The following is a 9,766-nucleotide window of genomic DNA, read 5'->3' on the forward strand; positions in this document are numbered from 1 at the left end:
GTAGTTCGGGTTGGAGTTGGTGTTGTTGTTGGGGTTGGGGTTTCCACCGTTGTTGTTTCCTCTTAAACCCTCATGTCGTTTCACTGGGTTCTGTTCATAGTTTCTTCTCCTGTTGTTGTTGTTGTTGTGGTTATCCCATTTGCGCTTCTCACTAGTACCCGCTTCAGTCTTAGTTTTCTCCGGTTCATCGATGGTTATTTGATTCATTAAAGTATGCGCCATGCGCATCGCTTCGGGAACATTCGGTGGCTTGGACGAGGTGACATTTCCCTTGATGCTCTTAGGGAGTCCCCAGAAGTACCTCTCCATCCGCTTGAATTATGGGGTGACCATTGTCAGACACATCAGGGCTAATTCCAAAAATCTCCTGTTGTAGTTATCAAGGTCGTTCCCAACGGCCTTTAACTGCATGAATTCCATCTCCATCTTTTGTATTTCGGTTCTCGGACAATTCTCATCAATCATTGCCTCTTTGAATTACTCCCATGGCATAGCATACGCCTCATCGATACCTTTCGCTTGAGCTAACGTGTTCCACCACGTTAGTGCGCCGTCAGACAGCGTGCAAGAAGCAAATTTGGTTTTGTTGTCCTCTGAATAGTTGCTAACTCGGAATACTGATTAAAGTTTCTCCAACCATCTGGTGAGACCAACCGGTCCCTCAGTGCCGCTGAAGTTATGTGGTTTACAGCTCTGGAATTCCTTATAAGTACACCCATTTCGAACGGGTTGAATAACCGGTGGTGGTGGCGGTGGCGGTGGAGCTTGGGGTTGCATTTCCGCAATGGCTGCGGCTACACGTTCTTGGATCATCTCTTCAATTTGAGCAGCAGTAGGTGTGGATCGACCGTTAGCCATGATGTTCTAAACAAAAATTTTGACTCAAGTCAAAATCCAGTATTAAAATAGTAATAATACAATATATAGTAACCAACATGGAATCAAAACATCACATGTTATTAAATAACGCATCTAGGTACAAATACCACAGAATCATCGTACAGTAATGTAAATAGAACGTCGTGCAAGAATTATATAACGCAAAGTTCCATTCATTAATAATAATAAGTTTCATACATCTGAATAAGTCCGTACAATACATGAGTAATACAATAAAATACAACTAGATTACATAATGAAATCTAAATACAAAAGCCCTACGGTGAAGGTGGGTGTAGGATGTCTAAAACCTGAGCCAACTGCTCCTCGAGCTCAGTAACCCGAGCTCGGAGGATTCCCACCTCCCTCCTCAGTTCCTCGTTAGAGGGAGATGGTGGGGCAGGCGGTGCAGGTGGTGCGGGTGGTGCAGACCGCACAAAACGGGGTGCAGACGTTCCGGCTCCAGAAATAGTCAGTACGTAATGGGGTGCCTTATGCACTTGTGGGTCGGCAGGGTACGGCACAAGCCGCTTACGAGCAGTAACCCTACGACGTCGACCAAACGCGTCAGTGATGGCTCGTCCTCCGTTGATCCCCGAAATGATGGTACCGTCGAAGCAATACCGCTTCTTCAGCGGGGTAGAGGGTGGCTGAATAGGTATATCAGCAGGGTCCTCATCATCACTGGAGTCGCCTGAGGAGGTGTCGTCGAATGAAGCATCAGTGGATGACGGGTCGTCCGAATCATGTGGTGGCTGTACGGGTGGCTGAACTGGCCGTCCGTGGGCGGCCATCATCTGTCTGTATCTGCCTGGCGGAATTGGCACTAAACGTCCATTAGGAGCGCGTCGACACATCATGCACATATGGTTACGGAATGGCCCTTCCCCGAACTCCGCGGGAATCACAACACCACCGATGCGGGGCTGTGACTCCGAGGGTCCGGGAGCAGACGGAGCTGGAATCTCCGTAGGGTCCACGTGTCCGTCAATAGTAGCCACTGGTGCCGGCGCACTACTACTAGCTCCGGAAGACGAAGCGCCGGGGTCACTGGTGCGTATCGGGATCGGTGTGTCGGCATCATCAGCAGGTGGGGTGGCTGATGAGTCTGGACTGCCCAAAACAATAGCAAGTGGAGTATCCGACATCTGAACAAGGAAAAATAAATTTTTCCATGTCAGTAAGTCATAAAGCAAGCACGTATTAGGCCAACAGTTTAAATCATGTATAACAATAATAGCATGGCAATAATAACGAATCGTACAGAAGTAGCATGTAATCGAAAGCAAGTAATATCATACAGTAGTGAAATCATGTAATAGCATACGGCATATAGCAGTAAAAGTAAGCAGCATCATGCAGTAAGTTCAGCGGAAACAAGTAAACTAGCAAGTTGTAGATTAGTCCTATTAGTGAATCCTACTCGGGTCGGTCTTAGACTCACTAATGCAACCTAATTCCCTACAACCAATGCTCTGATAACAAATGTGATGCCCCGAACAAAACCATCGTGTACGAATCATCAACAACAGGATCATTACAAGGTTAAGTACTATATGCTGTAGTAAAAGAAGTTGCATTCACGATAAAAAGGTGACCTCATAACCGACATCAAATGTTTTACACCAACAGTATGCTTCTACGAATAGCAAGCATGAATAAATGTATGTGACCCTTAGGTCGTTACAAAACATAGTTCAAATGTATTAAAGTTTGAATGCAAGATAAACAGTTCATGCGGTGATAACACTAGAGCAGCGGGTGTCTACGGCAAGACTAGCACGACAACGGAAGCAAATAACCTTAAGCACCTGAGAAAAACATGCTTAAAAATGTCAACACAAAGGTTGGTGAGCTATAGTTTAAGTATAATAGTAAGTAAGGTAGGCCACGAGATTTCAGTGCTACAAAGAGCGTTTCAAAACAGTATGATAAAGTATATGTTAACCGTGGGCACTTGGTAAATAACTTAACGTTTATACCCCCCTGAAAGTACACTTGGCAAGTGCGTATGTATACGAAGTATTAAACACTCGTTAAATGCTAGCTCGACTAGCCCGAGTGGGGATGTCAAACCCTATGGATCCATATCTAAGATTCGCGTTCACGGTTCAAAAACCAATGATTAAACGTTACCAAGCTAAAGGGAATGTTTATGCCGTTGTATAACCCACACATATATAAGTTTAAGTACTCGTGCCTAGTATGTAAAACATAAAATCCGCATGTATTCTCAGTTCCCAAAATAAGTTAAAGTAAAAAGCGAATGCTATAACTCACAATGATAAAGTAGCGGTAAAGTATGACTCGGAAAGTAAGCAAGTAATGAAGGTTGTCCAAACGGGTCCTCAACCTAAGTCAAATAGTACTAAGTCAGTAAATCATCCGAATAGGTTTAAAAGTATGTAAATAAGGTCTTAAGGGTCATCATCATTCATCATTTAACAAAAGGTGTAACGTAAGTTTCGTTCGTGAAAAGAGTTTAAAACAATGGCTGATTTCGATCAGTCACCACGGCCTCTACCCTTACTGAATTAAGGTGAGACCAGTGGCTATGGCTCCGTATATGAGTCCTTTAAGTGTGGTAAAATTTACAGAAGCAAACTCATCTTTGTTTGACCGTGGAGATGGTCTAAGTGCGAGTAGGTCAGAAATTTCTGCACAACGTTAAAAGGACATAGTGACGATCCGAGGGCCATAAATCCTAAATCGTAACTCGGATTAAGACGAGTCCTATATGAAAAGTTATATAATCGAACAGAGATATTTGAAAATCATAATCAAAACAGCCTAGGTCTTACTGATCAGACCCAGAATACAGAAAACTGACAGGTCAGTAGGTTCCGGTGGTTCTTGGTGTTCGATGCTTATCACGGTTCTCATCCTTGATGCATGTACCTTCAAGTGTACAAATCATTGATGTGTTTGCATCATTTTCACCAAGGTTTAACCATCATAACCCAAGTGCAAGTCTAAGACATGAAGCACAACTCACTTAAGTATTGCAAGTGTTTTGATGAACCAAAGTTACATCAAAGTCTTAGATCTAACACATACATGAACTTTAAAACTATTAATAAGTTACAAACTTGAAAGTAAACTCATGAAATCAAGATCTTAAGTTGTAGAACATAGTTCTTAGTTTGATCTTGAAGATCCAAGACTCAAAAGTCTAGATCTAACATAAGTGTACCAAGTTATAATAATAGAAAGTTTACTTACATGTTCTTGAACTTTTAAAGTTAACTTTAGTTCAAGATTAATGAGATCAAAGTTAACTAGTAACATTTGACCAATAACAACCAATAAACATGAAATTAAAGTACATAATAGAATAAATAACTAAGTAAACAAGTAAAAGGTTCATGGTTGTTCATACTTTAAAGATTCAAACCAAAGTTTGATCTTTAGAAAGTAAACTTTAAGTTTACTTCATGAGCTTCAAGTATGATTTTAATCAACACATAAACTTACAATCTTTCAAGAATTTAAATATAGAACATAACTAGTAAGTTAGGTTCTTATGTGTTCTTGTTAATACAAGATAAATGGAGAATGAAACTAATGAGTTTGATTCTTGTACATGTAAGTAAGTAACAACAACTAGTAACTACAAGTAATCAAACATTAAACAAGAACAAGTATTGATGATGATGAGATGCATTAGGTTCGGTTTTGTCAAGAGAAAAAGAAGAAGAGAAAGCCTTGAAAGAACTCACACTTTAGAGAGCAAATGAGAGAAAGGTTGTAAGTGTTTGTGTGTGTGTTTGAATGAAAGAGTATGAGTGCATAAGTTAGCAAAAATTGAAAGCAAAAGCCACCCCTTATGGCCCTTAGGCCTACGGTTTTACAGCAGAAAAAAAGAGGAAGGCAAATGTTCCTTGGTCACTTGTATGTAAAGCTTGTTAAAGTGTGGTTAATAGAGGTATGTGCATGGGGATTATGGTAACTAGATTCCTTCAAGTATTAAACTAAGTAGTTTCCATCTAATTTGATACTTACAAGTGTATAAAATGGGCTAGTTAATCCAACAAGGTGTAGGGTGGGCTCTTTAAGTCCATGTACAAATATAAAGCCCAAGTTTGTAGTAATTAACAAGTAATCCAATAAAGCCCATGTAATTAACTAATAACCTTAGTTAAATAAAATGATTAATAAAACTAATCATGAATGTAAATAATATCTGAAAATATTATTCGTGTAAGTCTCGGGTGTCACAAAGACGTTTCGGGCATTTAAAGTCAAGTACAATTAATCATGGCATCAAGTAAATGTAATAACATACATTCGTTTAATCACAAGTATTAATAATAATAATTTTTAATAAACAAACGTTGGAAAATCCAGGGTCGTTACAATGTTCGTTTCACGTATAGTTAGTCGCATTATGTTCGTAAAATTATTTCGAGTTGAACGGTGGTCTCGGAAAAATTTAACCCACACCGAGCGAGAATATAGGGCACGTTGTTTAGTGTTTTTTTAACGATGTCCGTTTCGCTTATAGTAAGTCCCGTTGGGTCCGTCTGATTTTTTCGAGTTGAACGGTGATCTCGAAAAATTTAACTCGGACCGAGCGAGAAGATAGGGTCCGTTAAAAATTCGGATGGTTTTATTTTAATAAAAATATATATTTACGTTTTCTACCCTCGAAAAAGTGAAAACTTGAGGGGCCGTTGTGTAAATTAAGCGAAAATTGAGGGACCGTTTGTAGTGTGAATGCAAACTCAAAACGACAATCAAATAGAACTGAAACGACGATTTTGGCCGTGAGTAAGCGAAAATTGAGGGACCGTTTGTAGTGTGAACCCAAACTCAAAACGATAATTAAATAGAACTGAAACGAAGATTTTGGCCGTGAGTTTTAGTATAAAGATAAATATCAACTCCTACCAACAATTGTCGTTGCAAGAGGAGCAAAACGACACCCCTCACCACATTTACAATACACCCCCCAAACTATGCTACACTTGCCAATTTATCAGGGGTAAAAGTGTAAAAAAAAATTTAATTAAAAAAACTTAAACAAACTCCACCCAAATCTTTAACGGCGATTTTAACAGTGAGTTTTAGTATAAAGATAAATGAATATATTTTTCCCACGTGACTAATCATCCTATTTATCCACCTATTCATATAACATTATGACATTTTATATTTAATTATTATCTGTTTTCTCTTTAAAAAAATTTTAAAGCAAACATTTTATTAAAAAACAACGAATATATACAATTAGCTAGAGTGTACATGAGCCAAAAACATAGGCCTGGCAACAAAATAAAATCAACAGTTCCTAAAAATTACATCATTTACAGTCGATTTTAACAAAACTAGTTAGTCGATCCCCGATCTGTTATTTATTGAAGAAATATAATAGCTCAGATTTAACAACCATTGATATCAATCCAACGAGGACATTTTGAAATGCTTTCGAGATCCAACCATAACTTGTTTAGATCCTTGACAATAGTCGAGGAATTCAAAGACTGTTTTCTGAAAACCACTTCATTTCGCAACTTCCAAATGAAATAACAAACGATTAATTTCATGCTCTGCCAAATACTTTTTCCTAGACCGAAGAGGCGTGCAAAACCAGAAACATCATTGAAGGCATAGTCCAGCGAATGAATACTATTACTCGTAGGTTCCGCCACTTTAGAAAACAATTTCATAGCTCAATCACTACAGTGGCGACCCGGAAATTTCTGACCAAATTTAAACTTAATCTTTATATATTTCCGACACGATAAGCAAAGTCTGTAATATTGAGTCTCAAAAAGTTTTGGAATTATATTCATGTAAACAATTACCCTTTTTACTGTGCTCGAAGATTCACGAACATTTATGTGCATATAAATATGTATATATAATATATAGTTATATTAATGGAAAACGTTAACAAAGTGTTTGATGTATAATACTTTACATGAACGTATTTGTTTCAAGATATGTTTAACATATTTATCGAAGGAATTAAAAGATGATATCAAATGATTGAATTATCAGATACATTGTGATATGATTACGAGCCTCTGTTGTGAGATCCACGTTGATTTAAGAAATCGCTTCATTTTAACGGTATATGGAATAAATGGTAAAGTAATCTACGAGTGAGAACAAAGTGTCAAATAACGAGATTTATACAAAAGTTAGTGAAGAACTAAATTTCATATATTCTATTGATTTAGCTCCAAACGTGCGAAAACATTTTTCAATACGATAGAATTTAATTATTAAAATGTTTTTGTTTAAATAACGTAATTTGAATATATATTTTACAAAGTGATAAAATATAATATTAACTTGGTCATAAAACGTTTTGATTTAAAAACAATATTATTAAATATACTTTGATAAATAACGAGAAATTGATTTAAAGAAGCAAATGACCAAAACACTCAAAAGTTTAAGATACACTTTGAGTAATATAGTTTATTGATAATTTAAGACTATATTTTGACAAAGGTACGAATCACGAAACGTAAAGTACAAGTTTTCTAAACGAACGAAAGGACGTTCGAAAAACCGAAACCGGAACATAAGTCGAACGTAGACGTACAAGACATCGGAACCAAAATTTCAAGTTAACTAGGCACGAGAATATAATATAATATAATATATAATTAATTAATATAATTTATATATTTTATATATTTATTTATAATTATGTCGACGAACTAGCAAACAAAGCATACATGAGCTGGCATGAGGCACCATGCGATCGCATGGCGGTGCCCCTTATTGTCAAACCCCGTCCAAAATCTTCCTAAACGAACACTTCAACATATGGTATCATCACGATGAACTGACGTCTAAATGCCATGAACGACTCCATGTAATGTCTTTAAAATGAGCAAATGCACAGCGAAAGATTTCTTTCATACCTGAGAATAAACATGCTTTCAAGTGTCAACCAAAAGGGTTGGTGAGTTCATAGGTTTATCATAAAATAATAAAATTCATCATTTTGATAGACCACAAGATTTAAATACTGCATGGTACAAATGGGCCCGAATCCTATACCCACCTGTAATGTACATGCGATATCTTTTAAATACAGTACACCTTTCTTGTGTACGAAATCATTTTTCATAAATCTTAGTAACCGTACACATATCTCGTGTACAAAATATAATACACATAACCTGTGTATAAAATCATTCTCTCGATACATAACATTCACATCAATTGGTGGCAATTATCATGTCCACATAATTCAATTGTGGCAATTATCCTGTCCACATAATTCAATGGTGGCAATTATCATGTCCACATAATTCAATGGTGGCAATTATCATGTCAACATAATTCAATAGTAATCCGCAGAACTTCTGTCTGCATAATAATTCATTCGAGGAATGTTTTGCTTGTGTCTATCTCGTCAAACATTTATAAAAGCATTTCATGTATTCGCAGTTCAAAATATATTTCAAAAGTATTTAATAAAGCAGTTGTAAAACGGCGCATGTATTCTCAGTCCCAAAAATGTAAAGAGTAAAAAGGAATCAAATGAACTCACATATTGTATTTTGTAGTAAAAATACATATTACGACATTGAACAATTGTAGGGCTGACCTCGAAATTCACGAACCTATATCATGTATATATATATTAACAATGTTATTAACAATAATTTTAGTAATAATAATATTATGACAAATCAAATGTGTCGAATTTCCTATCTATATATTATATATAGTAATATTATCGATATTGATTTTAATGTTTATATTGATTTCAATAAAAGTAGTGATAATATTAATATAGCATTTATAATTTGTCTTGTAAGTAAGTTTAATATGTGGATATTATTAACTATGTAATATTTATTAACTATCTAATATATAGTAACACATATTGATTATTTAATTTTTATATATTTAACTCTGATGATTAGATTGTCTTTTATTATTTCAAATTATAATATAAACTTATGTTCATATGTATATATTTATATATATATATATATATATATATATATATATATATATATATATATATATATATATATATATATATATATATATATATATTAGTTTAATTATTTATAAACAATTGTTCGTGAATCGTCTTGAAAAGTCAAAGGTTAAATGAATACATGGACACAATTCGAAGTTTTTGAGACTTCAACTTAACAAACTTTGCTTATCGTGTCGAAAATATATAGAGATTAAGTTTAAATTTGGTCGGAAATTCCCGGGTCATCACACTTATATCCCATGCGATCGCATGGGAAGAGTTGGTGGCAAAACTCTATAAAGCTCGATCGATTTCTGGTTCCAGTTCATTCACTCATTCAATTTACTCCGTATCATTTAAATTATATATTATTATTATTATTATTATTATTATTAATATTATTATTATTAAGATTATTATTAATCTTATTATTATTAGTATTGGTATTATTATTAGTAGTATTATACATAAAATATTACGACGGGAGTATGCTCGAACAATTTCAAAACGAGTTTTTAAACGGGTTTAAGCTAAGGAAACTATGGGTTATAGCTATGGATGTTATGGGTAATGTTCGTGGGTATCGTTCGTAAGTCAAACCTAGTATTTATCATCTCCGTCGCGTCTACGTACTTTTCTACAATATTGAATCACAATATTGATACGTTGAGATCTACGGTTATTTTGCATTCTGAGTTTCGGTCACATTTCGATGAATGACCTTATGTGCTGCTAAGGTGAGTTTCATTTGCTTCCTTTTTAATTGCTTTTGCAATCTATATTTTTGGGCTGAGAATACATGCAATTTATTTTAAACGCAATGGATACAAGTACATACTAAATTCTACACCGAGTTTGAACCGAATATCCCTTCGCTTTGGTAACTAGTAACTGCCGTTTATAAGAACTGGTGGGCGCGAGTAGTTATAT

Source organism: Rutidosis leptorrhynchoides, chromosome 4, assembly GCF_046630445.1.
Source record: "Rutidosis leptorrhynchoides isolate AG116_Rl617_1_P2 chromosome 4, CSIRO_AGI_Rlap_v1, whole genome shotgun sequence".
Taxonomy (NCBI): domain Eukaryota; kingdom Viridiplantae; phylum Streptophyta; class Magnoliopsida; order Asterales; family Asteraceae; genus Rutidosis; species Rutidosis leptorrhynchoides.